Source organism: Hemiscyllium ocellatum, chromosome 12 (assembly GCF_020745735.1).
Source record: "Hemiscyllium ocellatum isolate sHemOce1 chromosome 12, sHemOce1.pat.X.cur, whole genome shotgun sequence".
Classification (NCBI taxonomy): domain Eukaryota; kingdom Metazoa; phylum Chordata; class Chondrichthyes; order Orectolobiformes; family Hemiscylliidae; genus Hemiscyllium; species Hemiscyllium ocellatum.
Genome location: NC_083412.1, coordinates 69,101,961 through 69,118,231, shown reverse-complemented (window position 1 = coordinate 69,118,231; position 16,271 = coordinate 69,101,961). Strand labels below are relative to the sequence as shown.

Here is a 16,271-nt window from a genome sequence, read left to right as displayed (position 1 = left end):
TCCTGCTACTATTTAGTGTGTTTGCATTTTCATTAAATCAGAGAGTAAACAATCAATTTCATCCCAGATATTCCTGTCTCTTCCTTCAACAGTGGCTGTTCGACACTGTCTCCTCTCCAAGCCTTGTTAGTGTTTCCATGAACACTGTTGCCTGTTTACACAGATACTCACAGGGATCCTGCTGACACTAATCTCTCAATGATACAATGGCCTGCTGTTCCATGGTGGGGTCAGAGTCCAGGGAGAGATAGGAAGAAGTATCTGCAATGTAGAGGTTGGTCTGCCAGACAATACCAGCACCGCCCTTATTGGCAGGCTTCATTACAAAGTCAGGAGGTAATTACAAAGAAAAGAGGTGTTGTGGGTAGCACATGAATTACCTGTAAGAGGTCAATTGTAAGGAAGGACAACTCAAACCAAAATATAATAAATGTTTTTACTGTCCTGGATTGCATAAGGATGTAATTGAATTTGGCAGGAAAAGTCATACATGCTAGGTAACAGGAATACCAACGATAATACCAATTTCCACATTTGTGGAACCTTTTACAAGAATGTGAATTGATTGTGCAGGATACCTACCTAAAAGAAAAAATGGGAATCAGTATTTGTTGACAATGATTGATGCATCCACTCCATTTTCAGAAGCCATTCCATTATGCAGCATTCTTGCTCAAAGGCTTCAGAGGAGTTTCTACATTTTTGCACAATGTATAGCCTACCTATGGAGATACAATCAGATCAAGGGTCAAACTTTACATCAAACTTATTCAAGAAAGTTATGGATAGCTGGAAATAAAACAATTCAAATCCATTGCGTACCATCCAGAATTGCAGGGAGCATCAGAATGGTGGCATCAAACTTTTAAAACTATTTTGAGGACTTATAGCTAAGATGATCCAGAAGATTGGGATAAAGGAATTCCATTTGCACTTTTCACAATTACAGGTGTACCAATAAATCTACCTCATTCAGTGAATTTGAATTAGATTTTGGGCATGAAGCGAGAGGACCACTGAAATTAATTACGGAGAAATTGGTGAGACAGAGGTCAGGGACCACATATTTGGACTGTATGTCAAATTTTAAAGGAGAGATTAAATAGAGTGGGGAAGTTGGCTAGACAGTATTTAAAAATAACACGTGTTGAAATCAAAAATCCACAAATTTGCTAGCAGATATAAAGTGTTAGTGTTACTTCCAGGGGTAGGTGAACCTTTAAGAACAAGATTTTGTGGGCCTTATCAAATCAAAAGGAAATCGATTGAGGAGAATTGTTTAATACGAATGTCAGATAGAAAGAAACCTCACAGAGTGTGCCCTGTGAATATGCTCAAACGTTACTTTCATTCCCTATCAAAGTATAAGGAGAATACATTACTGGTTACAACACAGAGTGAAGAATCTTCAGATGATTCTGAATTGGTCTTTCCTCAAATTAGATTTGACAGTGAGAAAGTTGTCAAAACACAGGAAAAATTATTGGGTTACCATCTAGAGAAAAATCAAAATGATCTGATATGGTTATTACAGTCATGGGATTTATGATAATATGCTGTGAAGTACTTAACCAACTACGGATGATGTAGATATAGGAAATGCTGTTCCAATTAAGCAACATCCTTACTGACTTAATCCTCTAAGGTTGACACAGGTTCAAATAGAGATTGAACACATGCTCAAAGACAGCATACTTGAAGTGAGTTACAGTGAATGGAGCTTACCCATAGTAATGGTACCATTACTATGAAGAGTAAACAGGCAGGAGATTGGAAGAACACAGCAAGCCAGGCAGCATCAGGAGGTGTGGAAGTCGAGAGTTTGGGGTGAAACCTTTCTTCAGGACTGGGGTGATGTGGGGGGAGCAGCAGATACAGGGGGTGACAGGGGTAGGGTGGCAAAGTGGGCATAGTTGAAGACAGAAGTATGACCTGGTTGGTCAATGGGATGAATGAATCTGGTTGGTGGCAGGAGGCAGTGGCAGTGAGGAGGAGAGGCTCAGAAGGGAGTCAAGGATGGGGAGGGAGATAATTTGAAACTGGAGAACTCAATATTGAGTCCTCTGTGCCGTAGAGTGCCCAGGCGGAAGATATGATTCCTCCAATAGGCACAGTGGTTTGTTTTGGCAATGGAGGAAGCCAAGGATGGTCATGTCGGAAAGGGAGTGTTTGGGGGAATTGAAATGGGCAGCGACTGGGAGGTCTGGTTGGCCCATGGCCCCGACCACAATATTCAGTGAGCTGTTCCCTAAGTTTATGTTTGGTCTCCCCGATGCACATCGGAAGAATCTGATGCAGTAAACCAGGTTGGAAGAGAAGCAGGTGAACCTCTGATTCACCTGGAAGGACAGTTTGGTGCCCTGGATGGAGGGGAGGGAGGTGGTGTACTGGTAGGTTTGGCATTTTTCTCCTTGCAGGGGAAGACACCTGGGGCTTCAGTGGTGGGAATGGTGTGAACCAAGGACGGTCCTTGTGGAAGGCTGAGAGGGGTGGGGAGAGGAAGATGTTCTTGAAGGTGGGCTCTATTTGGAGTTGGCGGAAGTCTTTGATGATGATGTGTTGGATGTGGAGAGTCGGTGAGGATAAGGTGTCTCTCTCCATAGTGCGCTGAGGGGATGCTTTGAGCAGTGGAACTGGGAATAAAGGTGCGGGGCGGAGGGCCATCTGGATGATGGGGGGAGGAAAAGTGCATTGTTCAAACTGGGTGGATGTCTGGGATAGTCGCGAGTGGAATGTCTCCTCGTCCGAGCAGATGTAGCGGAGATGGAGGAATTGGGAGATTGGGATGGAGTTCATGCAGGATACTGGGTGGGAGGAGGTGTGGTCCAGTCCCCACTTCACCACCCTGCCCCTGTCTCTCCCTTTATTTGCAACTCCCCCCACATGCCCACCCCAAGTCCTGAAAAAGTGTTACACCCGAAATGTCATCTTTCTATGCCTCCTGATGCTGCCTGGCTTGCTGTGTTCTTCCAAACTCCTGCCTATCTACTTTAGATTCCAGCATCTGCAGTTTTATTTTGTCTTATGAGTTATGAAGAGAATGGAGCGACGATTCCTTGCATTTAGTGGGTTTTATCGGTAGTTCATACAAAATCTTCGTGGTGTGGTTGGTCCATTGACTGACTTAGTGAAGAAATGCAGAAAATTTCAGTGGAAGGAGACTTGTCAGAAGGCATGTGGCAGCCTGAAAGCTGTGTTAACCACTACCCAAGTGTTCACCACAACCAATTACATATTGCCATTCAAGGTGGCTATTGATGTGATCATGTGGGTGTCAGTGCTGAACTCTTGCAAGATGATGATGAGAAGATAAAAAGACCTAGTGGTATTTTTCCAGAAAATTGAATGATCGTCAATGAAAATATCCCAAATTTTTGATCTTGGTGTTGGTGTTACAACATTTCAATATTGATATTGCCAGTAAAGTCTCGGAGACATTTGTACACTCTAATCAAAACCCATTAAAGTCTTTGGAGAAATTAAAAATTCCAGACTGTTTCGCTGGAGCTTTATTATTGCTCATAGTGTACTAATAGTGTAAGACTAAGGGATTTTAAAAATGATGCCCATCTTTGTATTTTGATCATTCTTCTTTTTTTAAAATGGGTGAGGTGTGACGATGCTGTGGCTTTAAGAGGTTATTTTGTTCTGGTTATTTTTAAGAGAGGTTGTAAAGCAGAGGAGACGAGCAGCCTACCAAAACCACAAGAGTAAGCAGCTTGTAAGCCGATGAGGTATTTTTCAATGTTGCAACAATAAAAGCAGCCTGGATGGGTGTGACCAGCTCTCTCAGACCAGGATATATAAATTTTAGTTTTTTAGCTTTAAGCAGTTGCTGTTGTGGATCTTAGAAATTGAAGCAGTTTTTCCCTCTCTCAATTACAGTCAAAAGCTGAGGGTTCTTTTTCTAGGCTGCTTGATTGCATGTGAGACATAATCTGTTTTTCTAAATTTGTCTTTTAGCCAAAGGACATGGTTATGGGATATTAGTATATTGGAACAGTTAATTAGAAATAGGTACTGTAACTGTTACTCTTAAATTTTCCAATAGACTTAAAGTTATTCTAAATTCCGGTTTCTTTAGTTGCATTTTAACTATAATGTTTAAATAAATTGTATTTTGCTTAATTTTGAGAGGTCGACCAGTCACATTGCTTCTGGAACATGATACTTTATCGTTGCCTTTGAAATATGAAAAGGCGACCTTCTTAAAATATTTTGGGGGGGATTCTGATCTGGTCCATAATACTGTTCACAGACCAGTCCAAATGTCTTATGAATGTTGCAATTGTACCTGCCTCTCCCACTTTTTCTGCCATCTCATTCCATTCCCACACCTCCTTCTCTGTGAAAAAGTTGCCCCTCAGATCCCCTTTAAAACTTTTCCCCCTTCACCTTCAACCTACATCCTCCAGATTTGAATTCCCAAGCCCTGAGCAAAATACCTTGCATATTCACCTTATCAATGCCCCTCATGATTTTATCAACCTCTATACAGTCATCCCTCAGCCTCTGATGTCCTAACCTATCCAGCCTGTTTTTATAACTCAATCCCTCCAGTCACTGTAACATGGTAGTAAATTTATTCAGCACCCTTTACAGTTTAACAGCATCCTTACTACAGCAGGGTGACCCAAAATTGTATGCAGTATTCCAAAACTGGTCTCATCAACATCTTCAACAGCCACAACATGATGTTCACAACTTCTATACTTAATGGTCTGACTAATGAATGCAAGCACTGACACTTCACTACCCTGTCTACCTACAACTCCACCTTCAAGGAGCTATGACTTTCCAACCCTCGGTCCCTATGTTTAATAACATCCCCCAATGCTCTCCATTAACTGGATAAACCCTGCCCTGTTTGCCTTACCAAAGTACATCTCACATTAATCAAAATTAAACATCATCTGCCACTTCTCGACCCATTGACCTATCTGACCAAGAGATCACTTTGAGAGCTAACCTTCTTCACTGCCTGCTATCAGTTTGGTTTCATCTGCAAACTTACAAACTATACCTCCTAGAGTTTCATGCCCTTGAAATGTCATAACTGTACCTGCATCAAACTTCATTGAATTTGTAAGACACAGTCTTTCACAACCAATGCCAAACTGACTATTCCTAATCAGTCTTTGCCTTTCCAAATGCAGGTAAATCCTGTCTCTCAGAATCCCTCCACCACCTAAATGCCAACATCCAGCTGACTTGGTCTGTCGTGCCCTGGCTTTTTCTTGCAGCCTTTCTTAAACGATGGTACACCATTAGCCACCCTCCAGACATCTGACACTTCACCCATGGCTGTTGATGAAACTAATATTTTTACAAGGGGCCCTGCAATCTCTTCCCTAGCTTCCTATAATGTTCTGGGATACACCTGATCAGATCCTGGGGACTTCTGTCTTTATGATTTTAAGACCTCAAGCACCTTTTCAAGACATCACTATTCATTTCTTCAATTTCCCTTGCTTCATGTCTTTCTCCACACTAAATAGTGGTGTTCAATATTTGTTTAGTATCTCACCCATCTCCTGTGGTTCCACACATAGACAGCCTCATTGATCTTGAATGGACCCTATTCCCTCCCTGGTAACTCTTCTGCCATTAATGGACATGAAGAATTTATTTGGATTTTTCTTAACTTTGTGACAAAGCTATCACATGCCCCCTTTTTGCCCTCCTGATTTCCCACTTCTGTACACTCCTACTCCCCCTATACTCCTACAGGGATTCACTTCATCCCAGTGTCTAGACCTGACATTTGTATCTTTCTTTATCTTGAGCAGAGCCTCAATATCTCTAGTTGTCCAGTGTTCCCTCCATCTTCCAGCCTTCCCCTTCACATTAACAGGAACACACTGTCTCTCAACTCCCATTACCTCATTTTTGAAAGCCTCCCACATGCCAGACGTCCCTATAACTGCAAATAGCTTTCTCCAATCAACTTTTGAACATTGGTGGCTGATACCATCAAAATTGGTCTTGCTCTAATTTAGAACTGCAACTTTCAGATCAGACCTACCCTTTTATGGAATTGTGGAACAATTGCACAAATTCATCCGAGGATTACAATGGTCTCCCATACCTTGGTTGGCATCCAATTGTTACAGATTTTACATCTAACATTCCTGAGTTTTGGTACAGGGAGATAGTGTTGATTCAGAAACCAGGAACAATTAGGTCAGAGACCTTGATTGAAGGACCGAATGGTTCAAATTATTTAACCCTTTACTTTTACAAACCTGAGCTGGATACCTGGCAACTATTGGTGTGTTATGGAGCATAAAGGACAAGGATGAAACCACAGTATTGGCTACCTTAGGCCAAGGGGCCAAAAGTGGGTACTATTCGGGAAATTTAGATTTTAATGCTCTAAAGGTTAAATGATACTTGCTTACTCTAAGTAGAAGGAAGTTTCAACTTTGTATAGATTCATGTTCAAGTACTATAGATGTTGTCAGATCAGAGTTGGGAGTGCGGTGCTGGAAAGCATAGCAGGTCAGGCAGCATCTGAGGAGCAGGAGAATCGATGTTTTGGGCATGAGCCCTTTCCTAAAGAATAGGATGCTTGCCAAGTAGCAATGAGATTCCTTTTTAAAGTCAGACTCATTAACAGCATACCTCACCACATTGTAGTTTTCAAGATGTTGGAAGACAGCATGGAACTGAAAATGGCTGTGACTTCACTGGGAGTGGGCAGGGTGACTGTTGCCAACTGTGAGGGGCAGTCTGGAACTTCAGGTGACATGGGACCCATCAAAGAGCAACGCCAATAAACACACACACCTGTACAGTGAAGGCGAAACAGAGATTTACAAATGTGAGCATGTATTTACAATGCAGGGTCACCACATGCCCTCAGAGAGTCATCTTCTTTCTCTCCATCCTTCCCACCATGTCTTGGTGCAGTCGCTAGGTCAGTCAGCAGTTGGAGTGAGGGACCCTGCCATACAACGGAACCCATTAGCCTCAGAGCTTTGGTGTAGGAGTGTTTGTGTCTAGAAGGACCAGACATGCTGAAGGTGTTCTCACCAGGGGCAAGAGCTCCCTTCTAGGATTGACCCGACAATGTCTAATACTGGCCAGCAGGGTGAAGGTGGAAGGCCCATCACCTGTGGAGTGTCGAGAGAGAGGGGAATCTCTGGGGGGACCTGTCTGTGGTTCCTCCTCTTGGAGGTGCCTACTGGCACTGCCCTGTCTCCTTGTGAGGAAGGGGCACCTGAAATAAGCTCAGGGTAACTTATACCCCATCACCTAGCTGGGATGTTGGGAGGCAATGACTGGAGCGATGGTGTGCAGCTCTGTCTGCATATCGAGCAGGCTGTGACAGGGCTTTACCAGGCTCTCCATGCCATATACTAACCCACAATGACACTGCATTCCTACAGCCACTGGATTTTGGGGAGGTGGGGGAGGCATTGATGCCCCACCAATCTGCCTGCTGCCCCTATCTCTAATTGTCCAATTGCATTGCAGCATGTGCTCCCCTCCTTCCTGGGACTGAGTGGGGGCCTGCTCCCCAGCGTCCTTCAAGTGCCACAAACCTGGGGCATTCCTTCCTTGGCTGAGGTGTGACATTAAAGCATCCAGCAGCTGGTGCTCCCATCTCTAATCTTGATCAAAGACATTCCCCTACCCACTCCCACCTCCCTTACCCGAGATGTCAGTGTCTGAGCAGGAGACAGGCAGGATGCAGCCTTGCCTGTGCTGCTTCTGAGGTATTCATGTTCTCTTTTTCAGAGGTAGTGAACCATCATTGTCAGGAAGGCTAACCCACCTGCAACTTCCTGCTGACTTAATGTCCCCAAATTTCAACCTGCTGTCAAAAAGCTGATCATTGACTTCCTGCCCAGGCACGTTACCTCACCCAACTTTCAGCATCAGTTTGCCCTCCTGCTCCTTTCCTATCTTGCAGGTCTTATACATTTTAATACATAGTTAAATTGGACATCCTGAACAAGCTGACACCTGCAAAGGAATCCCTGTAGATGCCAGGCTCCTCATATGTCCACCTGTTGTCAGGCTTGGTGAATTATTGTAAATACCATATGTAACTGTACACAACCATTACACACACAGTCAGAAGGATGGAGATAACTGGAATTACCTTTGTAGAGGTTAAGAATGTGTTAACAATTCAATAACTTAAACTTGTAAGAACAGAAAAACTCAGAAGACACGACATTCTATCCATTTCTTACATGTCTCAGAAAATTCACAATAACTAAAGATCTGTGGTATGAAATAGAAGCATTGAAAATGCAAATGCCAGGACGTGTACCTAAAGTTTCATACACAACCCAAAAGAGCAGGAGGGGTTTGCGAAAGCGTCATAGCAAAAAAAGAGCTGTGATTTTGGTTTTCTAATATTATCCCAGGTAATGTTTACCACAGAGTCATATTTGTATTGAATCAAAGATCTAGAGGTTTATCAGCAACCAACTGGTATCTTAATATGATATTTCAGGGTTTAAATACATAATCTGGTTTATAAGCTCACTCAGATTCTTGTTACTTGATGTACGTATTTGACTGGCTTACTAAATGACTGACTAGCAGGCTGACCACCAACTGTATGTACAGAGAGTAAAGTGGAGACCTTTTCCACTGAAGCATCATGCGGTGTGATGTCACCTAGCTGTCTGAAGGACATCAGGTCTTTCTCAGATAATACAACAACCGCCAAGGAGTTGTATACTGATACCAAAATGACAATGTTTCTGCCATTTGATCAAATCTGCAGACCCACAGAAATCTCTTCCTGAGGACAAACTGGAGAAAAGCAGAAAGTGGGGTTGCCCTGCGTGTAGTTGGGTAACAGATAGAAAGGCAGTGCACTATTGTCTCTAATAATGATGAACCAACTTTATATTCCATCTTTAATGGAATAAAACATGTTCCTTTCAATTAGTTTAACATTATTGGGGAAAAAAATGACAGTTCTCTCCACCCACGCCCACACAGATTGGAGGAGCAGGAATGACAGCAAGAGTCAGATTAAGACACCTTGTTCCCTTTCTGCAGGTTAAAGTGTTACTTGCTGGAGGATGGAAGGCATTGACGACGGTCACTCATTCATTGGCCGTTGAGTGAGAATATAGTAAATTGAAGAAAGTTTGTGTTCCTGACTCAGACCCAGCAGGAAAATAGACAATAGAAGATTGGGATTCAGTAAGATTTAGAACTCTTCTTTACCCTGGATTAATTGTGCGATCAAATCAACTTCTGCTAAGTTCTGTGGATGAGTGCCATGCCTCTAGGAATTCCCTGGCTGTCCTCGGTTTGGCTTGCCCTATAATAGTAGTGCTGACCCAGTCGAATTCATGTTGCTTATCATCTGCATGTGACACTAATTCCTAGAGGCATGGCATTCATCCACAGATTCTATCAACAAACACATTGACGTGGACCCAATGTACCGACCACTGCAGCGGACAGCTGGAACTGACAACTGGAAGTGGCAGAGACAAACCACTATAAATGCCGGAGGAAACATCACAGAAGCGCTTCACAGGAGGCTCCCAAGCACTGAGGATGTCACCTAGACAGGGGACGAACCGCTTGAAACACTTATTTCAACTATTTCGGGGCGGCACAGTGGCACAGTGGTTAGCACTGCTGTCTCACAGCGCCTGAGACCTGGGTTCAATTCCCGACTCAGGCGACTGGCTATGTGGAGTTTGCACGTTCTCCCCGTGTCTGCGTGGGTTTCCTCTGGGAGCTCCGGTTTCCTCCCACAGTCCAAAGATGTGCGGGTCAGGTGAATTGGCCATGCTAAATTGCCCGTAGTGTTAGGTAAGGGGTAAATGTAGGGGTATGGGTGGGTTGCGCTTCGGCGGGTCGGTGTGGACTTGTTGGGCCGAAGGGCCTGTTTCCACACTGTAAGTAATCTAATCTAATCTATATCAGAAATTAATATAAATCTTTCTTGACTTATACAGCTTTAACTTGTACACATTTTCTGTGGACTAATAATGATCAGCCATGACCATATACTGTTCTGGTTCAGTGCACAACAAAACTCTTGTGATTCTGAACATTGAGGTCTCCCACATTGGGAATTGCCAAAGAGCTGACAGGAGTGTCACACCTACTCTGCTGTTGGGGCATTCAAGAATGTTAAATGATTTAAGCATTTTGCAGCTAAACTTCTGTCTGATATGTTATTTTTAAAAATTGCTGTCATTTTATCCAACTTAAAAGTTTGGGGTTTAGGAACATTTAAAGATTCAAAATTTATTTTGCTGCATTAACTCCCCAGGCAGTAAAAGAGGAATAATGAATCCACAAAATGTTCTGTTCTATTTTCTGTGACAACACAGTATCCAACCATTCCACTTCAAGCAGAAGGGGTTGATTAGGCGTGATTTACTGCTGATTTAAAGGGTGCAGGGCAAAAAAAATCCTGCGTCAAAAGCCTCTCCTCTTTCTGTACAGGAAATAAAGCCATTTGTTAGAATTCATTTGTGAACAGACAAAAGGCCTCCCTCATTTGTTTCATTCTACTCTCTTTTGTTAACTCTTTGAAATCATTTTTAAGATTTTAGACCATGTCAGTAGGTAATTTTCTTCAGAGAATTGCATGTTCAAAATTTCCAATTTGTCTGTTATTTGAGTACATTCACACCAATCAGCATTTAAGATAAGCAAATCTTATTGTCTGGAATTAAAGATTCACCCATGTGTTAAAGCAACATTTCAAAGTTTACTCTGCAGAAAATGAAATTCATAATGTGATAACTTAAACATAGAGGTTCCGAGATTAAACATTTATCCAGGACTTTCCTCAACCTAAACACAACACACAGAAACAAAGATCAGAACAGGAAGAGGCCATTCAGCCCTTTGAGCCTGCTCCACCTTTCATCACAATAATGACTGATCATCCAACTCAATAGCCTAATCCTGCTTTCTCCCCTTAACCATTGATGCCATTCGCATAAGTGCTACCTCTTCAATACATTCAATGTTTTGGCATCAACTACTTCCTGTGACAATGAATTCTATAGGCTCACGACTCTTTGGGTAAAGAAAGGTCTTCTCATCTCTGAACTAAAAGGTCTACCCTGATCCCTCAGAATGTGACCAATGGTTCTGGACATACCCACCATCAGGAACAATCTCTCTGCATCTACTCTGTCTAGTCCTCTCAGCATTTTATAAGTTTTACAGATAGTACATTATTTTGAAGTAGGAGGGGATAAGTTATGTCTTTTGATTTAATTATTTTCTTCAATTAATCTTCATCAACTGTAACCAATTTCAAGAGATAAAGTTTTACCATGCTTTAAGAAACAAAATATAAATCAACATTTCATCGCAAGTTTGTCTTTGACATGAGCACTGCTGATTCCTCAGTGGTACATAACATTAACCATTCATGTTCCACACTGATAAAGGCACATGTTCAAATCACCATACATTCCCAAAATGCAAGCTAAACTCAATGTTTTCCCAGATCTTGAGTTCCAGGGAACAAAAACAGACAAGCAAGACAACATTTAACAAACAAAGGTGCACACAAATCAGACCATAAAGAGTTAATACTTGGTTCAGAAACTATTGCGCAAAAAAAAAGTCTCTCTCTCTCACACACACACTTCCTTACTTTCTTCCACTCAGTTTTTAACTTTTTGTTTATTCTTTGCTTGTGAAGAGAATGAAACATTGTTTCACTTTCTAGAACCAGCAATTATTTAACACACAGCCCCAATAGTTTACTTACATAAATCTCAGCTGTGATAAATATCCACTGATCAATTAATTTCTCTTCTAATTCCACATGAGCTCAAAGTGCTGATTAATTTCATTTTCAGGCCTTACCTTCTTTTTATCACCGTTCCAATTAGCTTTAACCATTTGGTCAATTCATTGAATAACACTTGCCTCTCTGCTCGGGTAAAAAGTTCAAGGATAACATGCTTCCTATCCTATGAATTCCCTGTCTGTCACTTCAAATTTTTTAACTAGAGCCCAAACAGGAGCTATAGTTACAGGTCTTTCTGGTACATATGGTGGTAGGTCACCCCATCCATTCCAGTCCCTTTGTTGACACACAAAAACCTTGCCCTTTAATCCAATCCAGTCAATGTCATTGCTCTCACTTCCCTCTAAGTAGAACTGTGTACCTCCCTGACTGTGACTGCCTTCCAGCCTTTCGATTTTAAACTTTCACATCTGAGAGCTGCACCCTCACGGTTCCTGGCTCACATTGGCCATATTTCCAATGAGAGCTGTCAGAATTACAACTGCCTTCTCACATTTTGCATTTTCTTGTCTATCCCACCAGGTTTTCAGCTCTACTATTGAAGTGTCTCTGCCCTTTGCCATGCCTTGGAAGGTCTCCAGAAGGTATAGGAGTTCAGTCTGAAGATGAACCTTGTTTTTATACTTTTACGGATGGTTTTCAGGTACTTTAGTTTTAGCCAATGAGAAAGACTCACTTGATAGTTTGAAACATTGACAATCATTTGGATGGTGCACTACTGTTAGTCTCTTTGTGAGCAGGACATAGTGCCTTTCTGTTTGGGCCCTCCTTTGTTTAATGGATAAGTTGTTGGGACGAGACAACAGCTTGATGTCTGGTTTGGATGATTTAAAGAGGTAAGTATTTAGAATGAACAGTTCGACATTTTCATTGTACATGTTTCACCATATAATCAATCAATAATCTTCTATGTGTTAAAAGAAACCTGATTGATGGATCTTTTTGTTTTAAGGGTAAAAAGTGAGGTCTGCAGATGCTGGAGATCACAGTTGAAAATGCGTTGCTGGTTAAAGCACAGCAGGTCAGGCAGCATCTTTTTGTTTTAAACCTAATGTAGAGAAAGCATATGATTGGCTATAACAGACCGCGAGCAATAGATTCACCCCGAGGGGAAAGAAATATCCATGCTCACCCTGTCAAATCTTATATTAAATTCTGCTGTCGTCGCAGCCTCTTCCGCCCCCAGGGCCATCACTCTCCTGTACAACCACCACGCCTAACCCCGACCCCACGCCGATTCCATCACCACGCCTAACCCCGCCCCCACGCCGATTCCATCACCACGCCTAACCCCGCCCCCACGCCGATTCCATCACCACGCCTAACCCCGCCCCCACGTCGATCATCGTCACCACGCCTAACCCCGCCCCCACGCCGATTCCATCACCACGCCTAACCTCGCCCCCACGCCGATCTCCTTCAAAACCCCCACCTCCGCCCACACGTCGATTACCGTCACCACGCCTAACCCCGCCCACACGCCGATTCCGTCAACACGCCTAACCCCGCCCCCACGCCAATCTCCTTCACAACGCCTAACCCCGTCCCCACGTCGATTACCGTCACCACGCCTAACCCCGCCCACACGCCGATTCCGTCAACACGCCTAACCCCGCCCACACGCCGATTCCGTCAACACGCCTAACCCCGCCCCCACGCCGATCTCCTTCACAACGCCTAACCCCGCCCCCACGCCGATTCCGTCACCACGCCTAACCCCGCCCACACGCCGATTCCGTCAACACGCCTAACCCCGCCCCCACGCCGATCTCCTTCACAACGCCTAACTCCGCCCACACGTCGATTACCGTCACCACGCCTAACCCCGCCCACACGCCGATCTCCGTCCCCGCCCCGATTCCCGCCCCCATGCCTAACCCCGCCCCCACTCCCAGCTCCAGCCCCTCACCAGGTCCCAGGTCCTAGCTCCCAGCCCTGCCGTTGTTTCACCATCCTTCCAGGCCTCCCCCTCTCTGAGGAGGAAAGATCAGTCCTCAGCAGGGGCCTCACCTTCATTCCCCTACGCTCTCGGATTAACAAGTTCAACACACGGTGAGACACTGAACAATTCTTCTGCTGCCTTCAATCAGAATTCTCACCCACCCTCTGACGACCCCTTCTCCCACCTCCAACACAGCCCATCCACCTGGACACCCCGTGCTGGTCTCTTACCTGCCCTTGATCTCTTCATAGCCAACTGCCGCCGCGACATTAACCGCCTCAACCTCTCCACCCCTCACCCACTCCAACTTCTCACCCTCGCAATGTGCAGCCCTCCATTCCCTCTGTTCCAACCCCAACCTCATTATCAAACCTGCAGACAAGGGAGGCACGGTAGTAGTTTGGCGCACCGACCTTTTACACCGCTGAGGCTAAATGCCAGCTCGCGAATACCTCCTCCTACTGCCCCCTTGACCATGACCCCACCTCCCACCACCAAACCATCATGTCCCAGATCATCTATAATGTCATCACCTCAGGGGATCTCCCATCCACCGCCTCCAACCTCACAGTCCCACAACCCCGCAACGCCCATTTCTACCTCCTGCCCAAAATCCACAAAGCTGACTGTCCCGGCCGACCCATTGTCTCAGCCTGCTCCTGCCCCACCGAACTCATCTCCGCATACCTTGAAACGGTCCAGTCCCCCTTAGTCCAAGAACTCCCCACCTACGTTTGGGACACCACCCATGCCCTCCACCTCATCCATGATTTTCGCTTCCCCGGTCCCCAACGCCTTATCTTCACCATGGACATCCAGTCCCTGTACACCTCCGTTCCCCATCACGAAGGACTCAAAGCCCTCCGCTTCTTCCTTTCCCACCTTACCAACCAGTACCCTTCCACTGACACCCTCCTTTGACTGACTGAACTGGTCCTCCCCCTGCACAACTTCTCTTTTCAATCCTCCCACTTCTGCCAGACCAAAGGAGTAGCCATGGGCACCCACATGAGCCCCAGCTATGCCTACCTCTTCATAGGATATATGGAACAGTCCATCTTCTGCAGCTACACCGGCACCACCCCCCACCTTTTTCTCCACTACATCGATGACTGTATCGGCGCTGCCTCGTGCTCCCACGAGGAGGTTGAACAGTTCATCCACTTTACCAACACCTTCCATCCCGACCTCAAATTTACCTGGACCGTCTCAGACTCCTCCCTTACCTTCCTAGACTTCTCCATTTCCATCTCGGGCGACCGAATCAACACGGACATTTACTATAAACCAACCGACTCCCACAGCTACCTAGATTACACCTACTCCCACCCCGCCCCCTGTAAAAACGCTATCCCATATTCCCAATTCCTTCGTCTCCGCCGCATCTGCTCCCAGGAGGACCAGTTCCAATACCGAACAACCCAGATGGCCTCCTTCTTCAAAGACCGCAATTTTCCCCCCAGACGTGATCGACGATGCTCTCCACCGCATCTCCTCCACTTCCCGCTCCTCTGCCCTTGAGCCCCACCCCTCCAACCGCCACCAGGACAGAACCCCACTGGTCCTCACCTCCCACCCCACCAACCTCCATATACATCATATCATCCGTCATTATTTCTGCCACCTACAAACGGGCCCCACCACCAGAGATATATTTCCCTCCCCTCCCCTATCAGTGTTCCGAAAAGACCACTCCCTCCATGACTCCCTTGTCAGGTCCACACCCCCCACCAACCCAACCTCCACTCCCGGCACCTTCCCCTGCAACCACAAGAAATGCAAAACTTGCGCCCACATGTCCCCCCTCACTTCCCTCCAAGGCCCCAAGGGGTCCTTCCATATCCGCCACAAATTCACCTGCACCTCCACACTCATCATTTACTGCATCCGCTGCACCCGATGTGACCTCCTCTATATTGGGGAGACAGGCCGCCTACTTGCGGAACGTTTCAGAGAACACCTCTGGGACACCTGGACCAACCAACCCAACCACCCCGTGGCTCAACACTTCAACTCCCCCTCCCACTCCACCAAGGACATGCAGGTCCTTGGACTCCTCCATCGCCAGACCATAGCAACATGACGGCTGGAGGAAGAGCGCCTCATCTTCCACCTAGGAACCCTCCAACCACAGGGGATGAACTCAGATTTCTCCAGTTTCCTTATTTCCCCTCCCCCCACCTTGTCTCAGTCCCAACCCTCGAACTCAGCACCACTTTCCTAACCTGCAATCTTCTTCCTGACCTGTCCGGCCCCACCCCAACTCCAGCCTATCACCCTCACCTTAACCTCCTTCCACCCTATCGCATTTCCAACGCCCCTCCCCCAAGTCCCTCCTCCCTACCTTTTATCTTAGCCTGCTTGGCACACTCTCCTCATTCTTGAAGAAGGGCTCATGCCCAAAACGTCGATTCTCCTGCTCCTTGGATGCTGCCTGACCTGCTGCGCTTTTCCAGCAACACATTTTCCAGCATCTGCAGTCCTGACTTTTTCCTCACTCCTCTGAACTCAAACAGAAACAACTGCAGCCTGTTAAAGCTATTCTCATAAAACAATCCA

General features: G+C 45.3%; 1 protein-coding gene across 5 annotated transcripts in view; it reads right to left on the bottom strand.

Annotated features, from left to right (window-relative positions):
- LOC132821104 (NXPE family member 3-like) overlaps positions 1-13,003 on the bottom strand; it is a 59,338-nt gene extending 46,335 nt beyond the window's left edge. For 3 of the 5 annotated variants that reach the window (XM_060833639.1, XM_060833641.1, XM_060833643.1), the window contains exons 1-3: positions 12,903-13,003; positions 6,625-6,789; positions 583-722 (exon numbers count right to left, since the gene is read on the bottom strand). The gene's annotated coding sequence lies outside the window, so the exon portion shown is untranslated. The remainder of the gene's footprint in view (positions 1-582; positions 723-6,624; positions 6,790-12,902) is intronic. The other 2 variants (XM_060833640.1, XM_060833642.1) reach the window with 1 other exon arrangement.
- Between the last annotated feature and the right edge of the window lie 3,268 nt (positions 13,004-16,271).